This window comes from Panthera tigris, chromosome D2 (assembly GCF_018350195.1).
Source record: "Panthera tigris isolate Pti1 chromosome D2, P.tigris_Pti1_mat1.1, whole genome shotgun sequence".
NCBI classification, from domain to species: Eukaryota; Metazoa; Chordata; class Mammalia; order Carnivora; family Felidae; genus Panthera; species Panthera tigris.
The window spans coordinates 54,386,985-54,407,344 of record NC_056670.1 but is presented as its reverse complement, the minus strand read 5'-3'; the positions used below and the strand labels follow the sequence as shown (position 1 = coordinate 54,407,344).

General features: G+C 41.2%; 1 protein-coding gene and 1 long non-coding RNA gene across 3 annotated transcripts in view; one reads left to right on the top strand and one right to left on the bottom strand.

Annotated features, from left to right (window-relative positions):
- Nucleotides 1-20,360, bottom strand: part of ENTPD1 (ectonucleoside triphosphate diphosphohydrolase 1) — a 91,070-nt gene that overhangs the window by 48,948 nt on the left and 21,762 nt on the right. The gene's annotated exons all lie outside the window — the stretch shown is intronic.
- Nucleotides 417-18,124, top strand: LOC107179455. The gene is made up of 4 exons (XR_001510083.2): nucleotides 417-511; nucleotides 15,909-16,074; nucleotides 16,459-16,533; nucleotides 17,856-18,124. It is a non-coding gene; the product is annotated as an uncharacterized LOC107179455 (long non-coding RNA).

Here is a 20,360-nt window from a genome sequence, read left to right as displayed (position 1 = left end):
ATACATAGCAGCCTATACTTCAAGAGCCTTCACTGTACTCCAGATTCTGCTCTTAGCACTTTGAATATAGCCACCCATTTAACCCTCACAACAATCCTGTGACGTAGATGTACTATTATCATCTGCATCAATTTCCTAAGGCTATCAACAACAAACTACCACAAACTTGGTGACTTAAAGCAATAGAAACTTATTCTCTCACAATTCTGGAAGGCAGAAGTCCAGAATCAAGGTGTCAACAGGGCCAAAGGCTCTGGAGGAGATTTCTTTCTTGCGTCTTCCAGTTTCTGGTGGCTCCTGGTATTCTTTGGCTTGTGGCTACATCGCTCCAATCACTGCCTGCACATGGCCTTTTTCCCTGTGTCTGTGTGTGCTACATTTCCCTCTCTTTTCTCTTATAGGACACCAGTGATTGGATTTAGGGCCCACCCTAAATACAGAATGAACTCATCTCAAGATCCTTAATTACATTAGCAAAGACCCTTTTTCTAAATAAGCTCACAATTTACAGGTAGGTACTATTATCATCATTAATGTCACTCTACAGATGAGGAAAGTGAGTCACAGAGAAGCTAAGTAAGTTGCCCAAAGTTACACCGATGTAAATGTTGGGACCAGGAAGTAAACACAGGTATTCTGGACCCAGAGGCCAGGCTTTTAACCACTGCCCTACCCTGCAGCACATGACTGAGGCTTAGTACAGTGCTTGGCACATAGTACCGGTGCTGTATGTGGGAGCCAGTCCCATCATCCAGAAGTGAAAAGTGACTGACTTTGAGGATTTGGCTAGAAGAGTGGTCTGGACTGTTGTCACAGGTGACAACAGACAATGTTTTACCTTTAAAATAGAGTCTTCGGTCCCTAGGAGTCAGAAGCTTGGAGCTAAGTAGCAGAGGCTGAGATTGTAATTCCCCAAGAAGTTAAGGGACTTGGTCAAAGTCATACATTTTGTTTGTTGGTTTGTTGGTTTGTTGGGGAGGGGGGGGGGGGGGGGCAGAGAGAGAGAGAGGAACCTGAAGCAGGCTCCAGGCTCTGAGCTGTGAGCACAGAGCCTGACATGGAGCTCTAACCCACAAACCATGAGATCATGACCTAAGCCAAAGTCAGACGCTTAGCTGACTGAGCCACCCTGGTGCCCCTCAAAGTCATACATACAGACGTGTGGCAAATGGCAGAGAGGGTTTTGATCCAAGTCTCTCATGTCCACTCCACTGCCTCAGCCATTGCTCTGCATTAGGGACATGTAGAAATTAATTACTCAGCTTCGTTCCTTGACTCGATGCAAAAGAACACACCCCAAGTTCTGTTCAAATGAAAAGATCATATTTCATCTCACACCCCCCCATATTTTCCCAATTAATAAATCCGGAGTCAAATTTGAGGACAAAGCTGTTTAATTTGGTGGGGTTTTTTCCTGTGTTTTTAAGTCAAGGAAGTCAGTACAATGTCAACAAATACACAAATGCTAAAAATAAACTGAAAGGCCTCAATGATGACTAGTTAGTTAAAGGGCAAAAGGCAAAGGAGAGGGAGGGAAAACACGATTGACCCAGGCTTGGGAGACATGGGCAAGAAGACAGATCCAGAGAATAAGAGGGGAAGGGAGAGGTGGAGGATGGGAATGGAAAGAGAGGGAGAGATAATTAATTGAGTAAATTACCCATGCCCTGTCCTACTGATCCCTTGAACCACAGACTTCAGAGGAAGCTATTTGCTTCTATTTATGATCATTTATTCCTAATCTTTGAAATGTTAATTAGCTGACTAATTTCAGCCCACAACTCTTTAGAAAAGGAGCACATTTATCTTAACAAAGTGGCTTGGCTGGTCCTGAGTGAGCCCCATCTGAGGCTCAGCTTTGGGCAGGAGGAGCCCAGCTAGGGACACTCAGGCAGTAGAAATGCGAGTAGGGGTGCTGAGCTCTTCCTGCAAATTGGATTCTGCCACCCCCATGTTCCCCTCTCCAAGGCTCTTGCTGTGAGCTGTGCTCTTTTCAGATTAGCAGCAAGTAACTGACTTTGCATTTGGTGTGCCTGACTGGAAAAATTGTTAATGACTGCAAAAATCAAATGCCAATAGGGGCTCTATGTATGAGAAATAAGGAAGCAAAGGAGTCACCTTCCTCGCTCTTCTCCTTACTTCCTCCCACCATACCATCTACCACCTCACCCACACCCCTTCTGGCCTCTCCTGAATTACTTTGCCCATAGACTGCATGGAGCACAATAAGTCTTTGTGGTCATCATGGAATCCCGTATTCAAGTATAGGGCTGGCAAGGAAGAAGGTTGTTTCCAGCAAAGTGACATCACTGAGACTGCAGACAGGAATTCCCTGTGTCCCAGCCAACAAGTGTAACAATCTCATGTATTGATGGTCTTTGCACTAAGCACATTGCTTTCACTAAATGAATCCTCTTCCACAACTGAATTGAAGAAATGCACCCTGGGGACTCTGCCCTTTCTCAGAGCAGCTGCATTTGTCAATAAGCTTTGGTTAGTTTCAGCCAGTGACAAAGACTATGAAAATCTGTACTGGCCATATATCACCAGAGTAGGGGGTCAGAGCCAAGGTGGAGTAAACTGACTCACTCAGGTTACCTAGACTTACAGTCCCCTGTGTTCTATACCTTACATTCATAAATTCTCTCATTTCTATCTCCACATCTTTGCACCCATGAGATATAAAAGTCAGAAGCAACATAAAAATATTTCTGCAGCAAAATATGCCATAAACAAGGTAAAAAGTTACAAAGTACGAAAAATGTTTGTAACAGCTATGAACCAGTTAGTTTCCTTAATATATAGAGTCATTAAAAATCATTAAGAATATGATCAACCTATCTAATAGAAAAGTAAGCAAAAACCATGAATAGGCATGTCAAAGAAATATATTCTTAATATATTAAATGTATTCTCAGTGTCCTTAATTAAAGAAATGCAAATGAAAAAATGGGATAACTTTTATCACTTATCAGAATAGAAAAGTTTTTTTATTTGATAACATTACTAAATGCTTATTAGAATGCCCCCCCCCCCCAAATACTGACAATACCAAATGTTGGCAAGGATGTGGAGCAACTAGAACTCTCATGTTGCTACCGGGGATGCAACATGGCACAGCCACTTTGGAAAGAGTTTGGCAGTCCTTTATGAAGTTAAACATATAATTGCCATATGACCAGGCAACCCCACTCTTAAGTATTTATCCAAGGAGAGTTAATACATAAGCCTACACAAAAACCTGTACCTAAGTATTTGTAACATCACCCAAAACTCAAAATAACCCAAATGCCCATCAACTAGTGAATGTACCCAAATTATGACACAATCATACAGTGTAATTCTACTCAGCAACAAAAAAGGAATAAACTACTGATAAATACAACAACATGAATGAATCTCAAAAGCATTATGCTAGGTGAAAGAAGCCAGACTCAAAAAGGCTATATACTGTAGGATTTCATTTATACAGTATTCCGGAAAAGGCAAAACTAAGGACAGAAATCAGATCAATGGGTAGAGGTTCAGGAACAGAGGACTGACTACAAAATGCAAAAGGTCATGAGGGAATTTTCTGAGATCATGGAAATACTCCGTATCTTGATTGTGGGGGTAGTTAGATGACTATATACATTTGTTTAAAATTCATAGAACTGTATACCTAACAAGGGTGAGTTTTCAGTAAGGAAATTCAATAGAGAAATTCTATTTATCAACAAGGAAATAACAAGGAAGCGGGGAAACAGGCATTTCTTACATGTTGGTGAGAGTAAAAATTCATACAACTTTGGTGGGTGGCAATTTTGTAATATGTATGAAAGAGTGAAGTGTACATATCCTGTAACCTAAGAATTCTACTTCTAAAAATTTAACCTGCTAATGATACTTATGAATATATGAAAAGATGAATGTATAAGGATGTTTGGTGCAGCATGATTTGTAATAGCAAGACTAAAAATGACAAAGGTCCATTAATTGGGGTCTGGATATTAAAATTCTAAAACACAGCAGATAATATTATTCAGGCATGAAAAAAAAAGATTTTGATCTATGAATGTTGATACAAACTGTCTTCAAAATATTTTATATATGCAAAGCAAAATGTGGAGCAATATGTACAGTATGTTCCCATTGGATAAAGGCATAGACATCTCTGGAAGAATATGGATTCGCTAGGACTCAGGACTCAGCATATAGTCATACTCATGGCTTAAGATTTATTACAGTGAAAGGATATGAAGCATCAGCAAAGACAAAAAAAAACAAAACAAAAAAACAAGCATGGGACTATGTCTAGGGAAAACAGGTACAAGCTTTCAAGAGTCTTCTCCCAGTGGAGACCACAGGACATACTTAATTCCCCCAGCAATGAGTTAGAACAACATGTGAAATATTGCCTACCAGGGAGGCTCACCAGAGACCCAGTGCCCAGGGCTTTCACTGGGAGCTGATACATAGGCACCTTCCATTCAGCATACACCAATATTCCAGATGGAATTCCTTTCCCAGAAGGAAAGCAGGGGCTCAGCACAAACCACGCTACCTGCACAGTACAAGCACAGCAAGCCATCCCCACCAATCCTCAGAATGGTGACAACTCTTCTGAAACCCAAGCCCCCAGACACGATCAAAGGGATTCAACCCAGCAAGCAGGTCCTCTCAAGGACAGCAGTCCCAGGTCTGCATGTTGATTCCCTTCTGCACCAAGCAATTCTTAAAATATTTTACCACATGACCTTCCTTACTCCTTCCCTCTCTCCTTTTCCTCCCTCCTTCTCCTCCTTCCTCTTCCCCTTCCCTCCTCGTTTCCCTGAGTAATTTAAAATTCTTAATAGAAATTCCTGAAAACCCAGAGGCTTTGAGTTGAAGAAGAAATATTTACAGAGGGTTTCCAGTTTAGAGTAAAGTGGCAAAGATGCTAGGAGCCCAGAAGTTAGGGAATAAGTAAATGGGAAGTTTTGCATTGGTGGTTTGATGCTGACTTTACGGATTCTCTGCTCACTGCCACCCTGCTACCCACTGACCAACCTTGATGAGGCCAAGTAGCCATCTCTGGATCCCCACTCATTCATTCTTCTCAGGTCATTTAATCTCTTTTGTACTCTTTGAGGCAGAGCTTTGGGTGGATTCAGAGCTTTATTTTGAGGGAAATTTGGCATCTCCTCTTAGGTACCTCTGCTGTTATGTAAATACAAGAGGGAACACCTCTCTGGATAAGATATAGTCAAGTTTCTAAATTCTCTGGTAACCATCACAGATCATCAGTATTAAGCAGCTGGCTCTCTCTTTAACCAGCAACACAGAATATCTGTACTTTAGATACTTATGTGAGAACTCAATCTTAGGTTGAATAAGTATCTAGTTCCTGTCAAGGGTGTAACAGATACAGCTGATATTTGGGAAGGACAACCTAAGAGTCCCCCAGATTTTTTTAGTTTATTTTCTGTATTCGCTTAGGGAGGCGGAAGGCAGGAGGGGTTACAGAAAGGTCCCTGGATCTTGGAGAAAGGGGTGTCCTTCTAGGGTAAAACTAGTAAGACCAACACATAACCAGATGAGAGCAGGTCCTACCAAAATTGCCCACACTTTCTTTTATCTTAAGTGTATGTTCAGTCCTGTGACTTAAGTATTTCCTCAAACCCAGAATACAACTAAGAAAGTGGTGTCCTACTCAATTTTGTACCCTGAATGAAGAAAGAATTTGTAAATATGGTGAGGTGGGGTCATCTGTGAGGAGTGAAATGGCAACTAAAAGAATCAGACAGCATGGTGTGTCTCCAGCATGGTCTGGGGGAAAGCTGCCTTCGTCATGGAATCAAGTATGCCACTTCCCTGAAAGTTCTTTCTCCATAGTGATGAAGGAGGACCCCTCTAAGATAATGAGACTAACTCATTATCTTAGATACCCCTCCCTGACTATGATTTCATGTCCACCAAGCTGTCTTGCCACAACTAACAGGGTAAAAAATGAGCTGATCATTGTTAAACGATAAGTGGGTATTATGCCTTATACACTCATCATTTGCATGTTGAATTTCATGGGATTGTCATTCTTTTTATTCCGTAAGACACAGGCTGTCTGTAGAATATGGACGCAACGCAGAGACAACCAAAGGCATGTGTACAGCACATTCTATTGACTTCTTGCTGACACCCATACAGTCTGCTATCTTACTTGCTCAGACTTACAGAGGTAGGAGGAGTGCAGCCAGACAAGGAAACAGACTTGGGGGGCCAAAGCAGACAAGAGTGATTCCATATGCTTTCTCTTCTTTGGAGTTATAATATTGTTCTGAATGGAAGGGAAAGTGTCTCCACCTCAGCATACCACAAAAAACGAAGCATACATTATGGTCCTTGGAAATGATGGCTAAAATAGTTCAAACTCTTTATAGAAATTCCTGAAAACCCAAGTACTCTGGGGAATACTTGAGTTGAAGAGGAAAATTTTACTCCACCTTTTGGGAAAGTCTTTGTTGCCTAGAACTGACCTCTGGGAATGACACATTGGTAGACCCATCTTTAGGGATGGGATAGTTAAGTTAGATAACAAAGAAACTATTGGGCCCACCCTCTACCTATTCTCTCAGGACTGGGTGGGGAAAGGCCACTTCCTCTCTTCTTAGATTTTTATATGGTTACTGGTATGTTCATTCCACTTCTCTTGCCTCCAGCTCTTTCCCTCCAGCATCTCCAGTGACCTGACCCGTCATGCCCCAGCAGTTCTTAAGATGTGACTTCCTCTAACTTGTTTTTTTTTTTTTTCTCTGTATACTCTGGGCATTCCTAAATTCCACCTCCTCACAACCTACTCCCTCCTTGATCCACCACACCTGGCTTCTGTCCCACCATCCCACTAAAGCCACTCATAGAAACAGCCAATGGATGCTTTTCAGTATTTACATTTCCTATAGACTTTGACACTGTTAATTTCTTACTACATAAAGTCTCTCCTTTCTTGGCTTCCATGACACCAGTCTCTCTTGTAATAGTCCTCCTATTTCTCTGACCCCTGGTTTACTGGCTCTTCTTTCTCAACATACCCTTTGAATAGGGATGTTCCATAGTGTTCTGAGAACCTTGGCTCATTTCATTTTATATACATACACTCAACTCAAGGGTGATGACTCCCTAATCTGTATGGAGATGACTCTCTCATCTATTATCTCCAGTCCAGAACTTGCTCTTGAGCTCCAAATCTGTAATTCTAGTCACCTACTGGACATATTTGCTTTAATGTTCTACAGCCAAAATCACCACGTTTAAAACTTAACTGTCTTCCCCACACTAATTTTTTTCTATAATCTGCTCAGTGAAGGTCACCACCATACCACCAGTGTCCCTAAACTCCTTCTTCTCCCTCTGATCAAGCTCCAAGTTTTATTGATTCTACCCACTAAATATCTCTCAAATCCTTTCATTTATCTCTTCTTGCCTGGACTTCTACAACAGCTTCTATAGAAGCCCTCTCATATCCAGGCTCTTCCCCTTCCAGTCCATTTTCTACTTTAGAGCCAGCACGAACATCCTAAAAATGCAAACCTGATTCTACAATCCCACCAGTGTGAACTTCTGATTCTCTGAGCAATGTCTCAAAATAAAAGCAAAACTCTTTAACAACAGTTTGGAGGCCATGTCCCCAGGTATACTTCAAGGTGTTAGTTTCTACACTGGCCCTTTTTCATATCCTTATGCCTTACACAATGTTTCTGCTTCTTTCTTCTGTCTAAAACACTATTCTTTCCTCTCACTTCTTTATCTAACTATCTTCTGGGGAAATGGAGGCTGAGAGAGAATAAGCAGTTTATGTGTCACTGCTTCCAGAAAGTCTTCCTGAAAGCCTCTTGCCCTTCCTCTGCATCTGTCTCATGGCACCCGTGCCCAGTGCTACAATGGCCTTTAACTTGTGTCAGTTTCCTCCATGAGAATAAGTGCCCTGAGAACACAGAGTATCTTTTAGATCTTTAGAAACCAGCAAAGGGTCTGGCCTATGTCAATACTCCATATGTCAGTTCAGTTGAATAAATGAATGGATAAGATTGATTTGAATTTTTAGTATACAACATTTTCCATCAAGAAAAAGGGTGGGGGATTCGAATATTTCAAATGTTTTACTTCTCAACTCCATGGTTCTGACTATTTTTAGTGAGCTGCCAGGAAACCTCAACTTCAGTCTGCATGTACTGTAGGAAGTAAGAGGACAAATGTTTGGGTAGTAAATCCCAAATCTGGATCCCAGCGCTTAGTCATAAACTCCATGGAATATTTTCTCACTAAATTACAAAGAATAATAGCCCTAAATGATAGGTTTATAATAGAAGGAACTCCACATTTGGCTGGTTCTTTCTAAGCAAGTACGGTTAACTCTACATTGTCTCTGGCAATGAGTCATTCTGATTAAAGAGAGTATGATTAAGTAGTAATGCATCTCCTTTTTTATGACTATGTAATAATCTCATAGGATAAACTCTCAACTCTGCATCTTACTAGTTGTGTGACTTGGGCTTTCTAAACTTTCTAACTTCCTAAATCTTCATTTTCTAGACTAAAATTTTTAAAACATCCATCACTTACTTTGGGAAGTTGATGTGAAGATGTAGTGAGCTCTGTATGAAAAGAGTGATTAGAGTGATCCCAACGGACCCCATGGCCTCAGTTACTACTGTCAATGTGTGGGAAATAGTTTAACTTACGTTTAGTCCAGACATACGTATTCTTGACTTTTTGGCTCCCTCTTTGCCCTTTCAGCTTGGATGACTCACAGACACCTCAAACCCATTCTACTCAAACAGAATGCATGTTTCTCCCCTCCCCCCAAACCTGTTCTTCCTCCGACTTCCCATAGTTCAACATTTATAGTTCAGTGAACATCTCTACTGAGATCTCACCCAGTTGTGATACCAAGAACAGCATCATCCTCCATTTCTTCTTCACCCTCACCCTTCACACCCAAACAACCCATTTATTCAGGAAATTTTTCTGAGACTTTGTGTCTAGTCCTGGGTCCTGCCTCCCAAAGATTCTGATGCCTCCCCATCCCCCTCCATCACACTGCCACCTCCTTAGTCCAACCACCACCACCTCCCACAGCAGGCTCCTAACTCATCTCCCTGCATCCACTCTTGCCTCTCGACAATTTACTTTCTATACTGAAGCCAGAGTGATCTTTTCAAGGTGCCTATATGATCACATCACCCACTAGTTACTTAAAACACTTCAGAGCTTCCCATTACTTTAGAATAAAAACCAGAAACCTTCATGCAAGCCATAGGTTCTGTGTGCTCTACCCTTTCTGGGTTTCTAGACTCTCTTATCACCACTCTTCCCCTCACTCTGCCTCCCCTCAGCCTCACTTCACCACTCTCCCCCTGCTACAGGGTCCTGGCACAATTTTTTTACTCTGCCTGGAACATTCTCCTCCCACTTCCTTTGTTTAGCTATTTTCTACTCAGCCTTCAGATCCCAACTGAAAATGACTCCCTCAAGGACGCCTCAGGGAACCCTTTTATGAACTCACACTAGCAGGCACTCTGCATGACACTCGAAACTTTTCTATCACTTAAAGCTATCGTAATTAATTATCTACATACGTAAGTATTCCACCACACCAGCCTCAATGCTGGCTGCATATTAAATTCACTGGGGAAAATACCAACTCCTGCGTTCCACCCCAGACAAATTAAATCAGAATTACTGCAGGTGGGGCCTACACATTGCAATCTTTTAATGGCTCCCTGGTACATCTAATGTGTAGCCGAGGTTGGGAACCACTGGTTCAGAGGGCAAGGACCATGTCTGCTTGTCCACAACTTCATCCCTAGTGCCAAACACACAGCAGTGTGTGCACACAGCATAGGCACTCAATAAATGGCAATTGTAGTTATGATTGTTATTGTTGTGGCTGATATGGTTATGATTAAGATCATAACTTTTTCACATTTTTGGTATCTGTGATTCTTTACCACGTAACTCCGAGAAAATAAAACTGTAGCAGCTAAATTATCTTTTAGCTGATATTATTAAATCAGCTGAATTATTAAAATTCAGCATGTTTCTTCCATTTTCCTGCAAACATAGACCTTCAATTGAGGACTGACCAGAACCTACTATATAATGTTCTCACAATAAATCACATCTCCAAGGTGAAACAAAATACAGCATATTTAAAAATCCAATTCATATCATACAATTCCTTTTTATGTAGGTATGTATTCATAATTATAGTCATTTGAATAATGACTTTCGAATTTTGTAATGACATGAATTAATTGGATTGTCCACTGCTTTATCACTCTGATTCTATTTGATTTTACTCTTCCTTGTTTGTAGTTTTTCTCTCCCGTCACATGACCTATTTTACTAAGCAAAATACTAACCCCACCCCCACCCTGGCTCGGTGGTTAGAACTGAAGTTCCTTTGGCTTGCAGTTTGCCTACGTCAAAGGGCAGGCTCTGGGCAAGTCCTTTAGAGAACATTCTAAGGACACAGTTTCTGTAATCCAGTTCTCAACCATAAACCCACTCAAAATCACCTACGTGTATTGTTAAAACAAAACTGCTGGACCCTATGCTCAGAGTTACTGATTTACTATGTCTTACTATGTGTGAAGCCAGAGAATTTGCATTTCTAATAAGTTGCCAGGTAACGCTGCTGTGGCTACTCCAGGAATCATACTTTGAAAACTACTGCTTTAATTCATAATGCACTCTAACTACCCCCTAGTCAATGGTGGATATTTAAAAAAATAGTTGCAGAGCAGTTGTGAGGCCTACTAGGGGTACAGTCAGTGAAGACCATCCAATTTATTCTTTATATTTAAAGCACAACTCTGGGCATTTCTCCTATGATTTCAGAGGGATTTCCTCTGGGCTATTTTTGTAAATGACTCAACATCTCCCACCCATATTTCTCTTTTGATGAGAAAGAGAGCGTGAAAGCAGCATGCCTCTAGCCTGTTCCTAATAGGGAATCCCTCAGCTACCTCTAGCCTACTTTTTATTTAAAAAAAAATTTTTTTTAATGTTTATTTATTTTTGAGACAGAGAGAGACAGAGCATGAATGGGGGAGGGTCAGAGAGAGGAAGACACAGAATCTGAAACAGGCTCCAGGCTCTGAGCTGTTAGCACAGAGCCCGACACGGGGCTCAAACTCACAGACCACGAGATCATGACCTGAGCCGAAGTCGGCCGCTTAACCGACTGAGCCACCCAGGCGCCCCTCTAGCCTACTTTTTTTTTTTTCATTTTTTTTTTTAACGTTTATTTATTTTTGAGACAGAGAGAGATAGAGCATGAACAGGGGAGAGGCAGAGAGAGAGGGAGACACAGAATCGGAAGCAGGCTCCAGGCTCTGAGCCATCAGCCCAGAGCCCGACGCAGGGCTCGAACTCATGAACCGTGAGATCGTGACCTGAGCTGAAGTCAACTCACGGACCGTGAGATCGTGACCTGAGCTGAAGTCGGACGCTTAACCGACTGAGCCACCCAGGCGCCCCATCTAGCCTACTTTTTAAAGGCAGCCCTTGTTCACTATCCCTGAAGCCAGCCAGATTTGGGAAGTCACCTTCGAGATTGTTTAACATCATGGTGAGAGGGGGACTGAAATAACAGTGAGGGAACTTCTAGGAAGCTCTTCAGAGAAACAAGGTTCAAAATCACTCTTAAGAGGTTTCAGCAGGGATTTGGGAGAGAGGTAGGGTAAGGGATTCGCAGGCAGCCCAAAGGAAGTGAGCCCAACACTAACACCCCAGCAAGATGCCCGGCAAGCAAGACCCCGTGACGGGAACCAACAGCTAGAGGGAGCATGAATTGTAACCTCTGCTGATGCTCACTATGCCAGTATGACCCACTCAGATGTATACACAACACAGCTTCACTCTGCGAGGGGGAGGGACTAAGATAAGAAAAGGTCTCTTGTGCTGTCCTCATTTAGGGGCCAGAGGGCAATTTTAGGATGATCAACCATCCCAGTTTTCCTGGGACCATCCTGAATTTAGCTTCTTCTTCAGACCCCCATGTTCTTTAGTCACGCTCTCATCCCCTCTACCATTCTCACTCAGCCTCATTCTTACCTTCTTACCAAAGACAGGGGCACCCCCTCTTCTAAGATGCACTCTCTCCTCGTAGCCTCTGGCACTTTCAGTCTCGCTTAACCAATTCTCTTTTCTTCCCTGAGCTCAGTTTTGTGTCTGACTTCACTGTCATCTTTAGGCTTTCCACCATTTTGACTTTTTAATACTCCATGAATGTGGTACATATTTTTCAGATCAAAAAAAATCTCAAAGTGGAAAGAAGCTTAGAGTTCATGCACTCCAAGGTTCCCAGCCCCAAATGCACAGGAGAATCTCCTAGAACTTTTTCCAGTCCCATCCAGAGAAACTGCATCAGAGTCTCTGGGGTTAGGGCTCAGGCACTAGTCATTTTTAAAACCCCTCAGGTAATTCTAATGTGCAGCCAAGGTTTCAAATTGCTTCTAAGCAGAAAATCTACTTCTACGGAATTCTTGAAAGCTGGGTATTTAACCTCTGCAGTATCCTTCTCCACTGACAGAAATACATGTCCATGTAGTGCATGCTTTTGGCAGACATGGCTAATCTCTAGGAAGCTCTTTATCACGATGCAAGTTTTGTTTCATTCTAACTCCCACCCACTGATTTCAGCTTTAAGCTATGATGCAATGCAGTATGTTTACTTCTCTTCATTAACAGTTTTAATCCACAAAGATACCCAGTTTCCCATTCTTGAGGACAAATAACCCCAGTTCCATTAACCACATTTACAGATCTCATGTCTCACCTTGCCAGATCTCATGTCACCCTAATTACCCACTACTAGATGCCCTCTGGTTTGTTAATGTCTCTCTCAAAACACACTGCTCTGGGGGCACCTGGGTGGCTCAGTTGGTTAACTTTGGCCCAGGTCATGATCTCATGGTTCATGGGTTCGAGCCCCGTGTTGGGCTCTGTGCTGACAGCTCAGAGCCTGGAGCTTGCTTTGGACTCTGTCTCTCCCTTTCTCTCTGCCCCTCCCCTGTTTGTGCTGTCTTTCTCTCTCTCAAAAATAAATAAACATTAAAAATAATTAAGACAAAACACTGCTCTGAACTGAGGGTAGTACTACAGAGAGAGTGAAGTTATTATATCCTTGATTTGGAAACTTAACTTTAATTGCTGCCACCTAGTATGACTAGTTGCTTTAGATACTCATATTGAAAACTGCGGTCCAGTAAAACCTACAGATCTTTTTCACACAAACTATCTCCAAGTCAGGATTCTCTCTTGGGGTGTGTATATCATTTAAATGTCAGCCTTATGGCTCCAGCCCATCTTTCTGGTTTGATGATACTTGATTCTTTTATGTAATATATTGCACTCTCACTAAAAGCTGTGTATTACTGGCAAATTTGCTAAATGTGCTTCCTATGGTTTCATCCAAATCATTGATAAAATGTGCCAAATAATACTGGGACAAGTGCAGAACCTTGTGGTATGTTCCCCTATAATCTTTCCTCAAGGTGGATTTCAAACCGTTTGTCAACATGATTTAGCCATGATTCACACTAAATACCAATCCTCTGAGTTCATTCTTATCCAATCCATGTTTCTCCAACTCATCTTTAAGCATATCATGAAAGACTTTGTCATACGTCTTTCTCATACTGTTGTATATTATACGTTTTTCTCATACTGAAGTACTTACAAGTAAAATGATATTATATCTGGGATTTGCTTTAAAGTATTCCAATACCAACAATAAAAAGACCTGGTGGAGGGGAGCGCAACAGGGAAAACAAAAATCTCAGAATATTGATAGCTGTTGAAGATGGGTAATGGGTATATAGAGGTATATTATTCTTTTTGGTTTTGTTTTAAATGTTCTATAAAAAATTTTATGAACCTCTTGCTGAAATAAAATACACTATTTCTATGAATTTGAGAGACTTCCAAATTCATTAACTCTAACATCCTCCTATGCATCTTCCTAATTGGGGCAATTTGATATAACTTGATTTAATAAATCCATGCCAGTTTCAAGTGATTGGGGCTTTCTTTTTTAGTTGCTAACAAATCTTCCATATTTATTTTAAGACTTTGCGAAGAATCAACCTCATGTGGAGTTTCCTGAACCTATCCTCCCCCGTATTTTATGATTTAGGTTACTAACTCTGAGAACTTAAAGACCATCGTGTCTATAAAGTTCTTTAAATTCATTTAGAAAAATCATGGACTCTCTTAATAACTTCTCATCTGTTTCAATGACTTCTTAATGAGGTATGTTTCACTTTGAATTGATTGAACTGCATCTTTCTAGACTCAAGCAAAATAGAAGTTCAGAGGTTCCAATTCTTTTGCATAATCCATTACCATTGTGAATCCCTCTTCCTGTTCATGTCTTGCACTGAACCGTAATCAAAACAACTTTTTTTGTTATCTTTAGCATTTTTTCCTGCATGCCTCATCTCCAAGTGATACTTAGCCCAAGGGATGCTACTTTTAAAAGAATTCTCCTAGCTTCTAAACGTTCTTGTTGACTACTTGCCATCTTTTGTCTCTATCGTACAAATCCTTGGGTGGGGGGGAGGACTTTATTTTATAAAAGCCATGGTGATCCTAGAAATTTTGAGAAAATGGAGAAATATATAAAATAAAATTAAACTCACCCCTAATTTCTAAACTCCTTATCAAGGTCCCTCTGGTCAAATAAGTATTTTAAATGCCTTTCACTTCTCTTATCCATTAAGATTACTTCCGATCACATAATCTGATTGCTCATTTAGTTGGTTATATCACTTTTAGACTCCTATCCTTTTGAGCCATATTCTTTAGCAAATCTGACCATGAGATCTCACCTATCATTTTTCTGATTTTTTTAAATCCTTCTTCCTAAAAATTGAGGCCAAGTGCTGGTTGCCTTGTTTTCCTCCTTCAAGATTATTAATGCCTAAATCAACTATTCATTTCTCCTACTTCTTAGCCATATCTTTCTTTTGAATCAGAATTAAATCAAAGAAGATGGAAGAAGGGCACTAAAATCCTCCTCTAACTCGCAAAAAGTATCTATGAGGAATATTAAGAATTTTTCATATATTTTTGGAAAATTAGATTTCCAATCAATATCTAGGTAAAGTTACAGTGTTTCAAACTTTCATAATTGAAAGGGGTTGGGTGGGGGGTAACGAAGGAAAGTGTTGCCAACATCTACTGTGATCTTCATGCCAAGCACTGTACTAGGCACACCACATAAAAATTGTTTTTCTCATTTAATACTCTTAAAGGAACTATAAGTTAACTACTGTTTTAGTTCCTGTTTTACAGATAAGGAAAACGCAAATGAGACAGATTAAGCAACTTCCCCAAGACCAAGCTGGCATAGTATCTTTGAAATACTAATTATTAGAATATCTGGTTTGCAAAGACCTCCTTTAGTTGGAAAACTCCATTCACAGTTTATTTTGCTTCTGTCTTTGCTTTTTAATAGAAATACTTCATCCAAAGCTTCCACCTGACTAGGGTGGTTTTATCTTATACTCATACAACAATGTCGGTTTTCACTCTCCCTCCTTTGTTCTCATCCAAAGCCCTGCAACAAGCTTCCAATCTCATGCTTTTGTATTTTCATACAAACAATATCTTAACATTCCCTCCCTATTCTAAAACATTTATGACTTTAAATAAGAAATAGAACTTACTGCCTCCAATCAGTTAGGAGACCCACCCTTCTAAGCCCTGTGACATGTGGAGCTTCATGTTTAGGTAGAGTAAAAGTATATTTATTTCAATAGGTTAAACTTTGATTCGAAAAAAAAAATGAAGATGGTCAAAAGAAAGCTTGAAATTCTAGACTTATCAAATTTCCTTAAAAGTTGTATCAATGAATCATAGATGTATTCTCCTTTTTTCTCTCTCAGCCCTTTTCCTGGAAATTAACGCAGCTTATTATGCTTCACATTGGAAGAGGCAAAGAGCCATAGCCTCACACCTTTCCATGAATTATTCTAAAGTTGGCAGCAGACTACCTAAATGAAAAAGCAACAGCAAAACAACACCCAGAGGTTACAGGAGCTGGGATCTTGAGTAAGTCACATTCTCAGTCTTTGTTTCTTCAACTGTAAAAGGAGGATTAACAGTACTACCTATTTGATGGAGTTGCTAAAAGAATTAAACTGAATAATCTTTCAGAAACTCCCATATGAACTGTAAATCAATGATTATGATTATTATGATAATGATGATTATAGCTTGCAAGGCCATAACTTCATTTTGAATCGATGTATAAAATCAAATATGCAAATGCGCAATACCCAAGTAACCAGAGGCTTTTTACATCTGTAAATGGTGTTGAAAAGTGTTTTAATTTCCCAAATTTCCAGGATTCTTCTTTTTCTCATGATAGAAAAGTCTAGGGTGGGTGCAAAGATTCCTGTCACTTCACCATTTGCTGATACTTTTTCTCACTAGACTTGGTGGTTTGGGAACCAGGTTTTGCTGCTGACAGTACACTGGAAGCCAGAATCTAGGACTGAGCCTGGCTTGGTGAGTATCAGTCCTGGGTCACCCTATTCTTCGGAAAGCAACATCAGCTTCAAGTTCTAGAATTAGGGTTCGCCTTCTCAGGCAAAGAAAGGGGATGCTGTAGGGAGGTTAGGGAAACCCACACCTTCTCCCTCCCCTGCTGGTTCTGCCCTTCCTCCAGGCTTGTCTTGCAGGCTCCTTTCAGGGCAATATGGAAGTCCTTGGGCTCAAAGTACACTCTCTACTCCACTGCTTCTCATTCTCATTTCCAATTCAGGGGAGTAAAGAAATACTCTGGGGCCTTAAAGTGGAAGGGAGTTGTGTGGTTCTTCACACCTTAACGTGAAATGTTGAGATGGACTGTGTTCCCCAAACCTGGCTGTGGAAAAGCTGAATAGAAAGAACATGGGTTTGGAGGCAGTATAGGAGGAGGGCAAGGGACAAACTATCCCTTGGGATGGGTTGGAGGAAAGGGACTTTGGCAGCACCCAGGCACTGGGCAGCAGGGTGGGAGGACATAAGGCTCAGGATATAGAAGAGAGGTCCAGAAATGAAGCTCTCAGATACCACATCCACTTCACCAGCACCCAGTTTTACCAAGTACCCACCCTGTCTCCTTCCTGCCTCCTTGGATGGAAAGAGCAGCACTGGAAAACTCTCAGTTTCATCCTCACAGTTACCGTTTGTTATGTGCTTGCTGGGTACCAGGCACTATGCTAAACACTACGTGCACCATCCATGAAATCTTCACAACACTATAGATATCATTAGGCCAATTTGCACTTGAGGAAACTGGGGGTCAGATGTTTAGTAATGTGCTCATTGTCACACAGTAAGTGCAGAGCTGGAATGTAAGCACAAGCCTGTGTGATGGTGGGAATACTATGCTCTTCGTTATTAGGAGGAACTGACACTCATTTAACTCTTCCCTTTTCTATCTCCTCCTACCCCTCCCCCCACCTACCACCTACCCACTTCCTTCAGTCAAGTATGGCCAGTTAACATAGCCATCTTCTAAGAAGGTCACCACAGGTGGTTTCTGCCTCATAAATGTCTAGGTTGGGTTTTGTGGCTGCTTTTCATGTCCTGTGACCTTATGATCTTGGCCACAATAGACTACGCCAACAACCACTGCTTGAGCCATGGTTGGGCTTGCATTACCTCATTTAGCCCTCTGAACAAACCAATACAAAATTAATCATATTGTACTGGTTGAGAACACTGACTCAGAAAAGTTAAGTTACCTGCCTGCGGTGATGATATAGCTAGTAAGAGGCAGAACTAGGATTGGAGGTTTGGTTCATCCAAATGCTTGAACATTCGGCTCTACCTCTTTTTCTTAGGAGATCAATGGAGTTGGCCTGGAACAAGAAACCCTCTCGAATACAATTTGTGACAATGGAAGGGAGTTTTCCAGCCAGTGCAGCCTGTGCAGCAGGAGACACAGAGACAGAATCAAAGAAGAGCTGAGTTTTGGCAATGGAAGAGAAATCAGGGAGGATGACTTCCACAGTGGCTGCCCAGTCATGTGGGCTGGCACTATGCCCTCATCAAAGCAGTTCCTGCCAGCTTATATGCAACAATAGAGTCTGTTACCTGTGTTTTCTGACTTCTCCAAATGGGCCTGTCAGCCCCTAGCACCCCAGATAACCTAACCCAGTCCTTGTCACCTATGCCTCACATATATCCCTCCCTTAGGCTTAAACTCCCAATAACACACCCCATCACTATCTTGTCCTGTGGGAATGGAGTGGCGAGAGTCTTGGAGCCCTGTAGACCCTGATGCTTGAATCCTAACCCCACTCTGACATCCAGCTTTACTTCTTTCCCCAAGTAACTCTTTCCTTCCATTGTCTGCCAGCTCCAAGAGAAAGAGTATTAGGCCTAGGGGTGCTTTCCAACAGGCCCTGAGTGTTTGGGGTGTACATCAAATGTTTTCTGGGGGAACAGCAAGTCAAATGCCGTATGCAACTCAGAAGGCCATACAAGTACAGAACCTCCATATCCTGGGTCCACCAAGGCCTTGGAGTGACTGGGGAATGAAACTAGAATCTTCTTCCAGGCCTTCAAACCCCACAGTTAGTCCCACTGTCTGCACGAGACATCAGAGCTCACAGAAGTCCCCTTGTCTCTGAGGTTGGCCAGAGGAACAAGCTGCTAGTGAGTATCAGTGCTAGAAATGCTGGCAACAGATGGGTATTGAGGAGGGCACCTTTTGGGATGAGCACTGGGTGTTGTATGGAAACCAATTTGACAGTAAATTTCATATATTAAAAAAAAAAAAAGAAATGCTGGCAACAAGCAGCATAGGACACTTTTTTTTTGAGTTTTTTTTTTTTATTTTTTTAATATGAAATTTATTATCAAATTGGTTGCCATACATCACCCAGTGCTCCTCCCAACACATAGGACACTTTTAATGCTCCTATAAAGCATGTGTATTCTGAGGAACTTACACTCCTGAGCAGCTGGGGCTACATCTGTAAATGTCACACATAATGAGCTGTTCCAAGAAAGATCCAGGAATACAAAAAGCTTGATTTCCTGGCTCCAGTGCCTCCCCTTGGAAACCTTCTCCTCTGAGGACAATTTGGCGAAAGGTCAAATTGGTACCTTGACCTTTATACACACACACACGCACACACACGCATACGCACAGAGAGAGAGAGAGAGAGAGAACAAGAAAATCACTTGGTTATATTAGGCATCCCATCACATTCCTCTCTCAGGAAGGCAGGATATAGTAATCAGAAACAGACAAAAAGAAAAAATAATTGACAAGGCACCTGTTTTTTTTTACATAGATCTACTTCTTTCTAACTCTCTTGCAGGTTCTCTTGCTGTTCTATTATTTGGTAACCAATTGCCCCAGCTCCAAATCTGTTCCTCCTTTCCATAATCATAATATCTAGAAGTTGAGTTCCCAAGGCAACCACAAATATTTGTTATTCTTTCTGCCCTGTGATTTTCCCTAAAAATAAACTCAGATATTTTTCCTACCATCAAAATGCCATGAAGAATGTTAATGGATATTGCTTTTTTATGCATACCTGTGAAATAAAGGTGTAATGCTGCTTAGGCAAAATTTCCAGAAACACTGTGAAAGTCCTAAAGTGGAAGATAATATAAAAGCTGGGGTGTTAGATTGTTCTATCTTTAAAATGGAACAAGGCATGGGGGAAAGGATTAGAGCAAGCTGTTATACATATGTTCATGCACCCAAACAAGCAGAATTTTTTTCCTTTTTAGAAAGGAAATAGCTGAGTGCCTATTTGCTCTGAGGTCTCATACAGATTTCCTTCGAAATGTCCCCTTGATGTACCAGCCAAGGACTCCCAGAGATCTCTATTTGAAGCCAACAGAACTGAAACCAATTAACAAACAAATTTGTTTTCTGTTCACATGTGTCTCTGGGGTGGGTGACCTTTCAGAAATCATGGATAAAGTCTCCATTTAAGGCTCCAACACAGTAATGACCCCACTACACAAATCATTGTGGCTTAAGGGTCTTCCAAATTAAAGGAGGTCTTGCAAATGGTAATGTCACAATGGCAATAGTGATAGAAAACTTTACATTTCAATTATGTCAACAACAGTTTGCAAACGCATTTATGTTCCCTCTCTTTTTGATCCTCAGAGAAACTCCCTAGGACACACACACACACACACACACACACACACAGAGTTCCATTTTACAAGTATGCAAAAGCTGAGGCTGAAGAGCAAGGACACTTGCCCCACCTATATGCTACTGGGTGTACAACTCAACCAAGTCTTCTACTTCCAGTCCCATGTCTTATTATCCTGAATATTCTTTATGCTTCCACCTCACCATACCTACTATCATC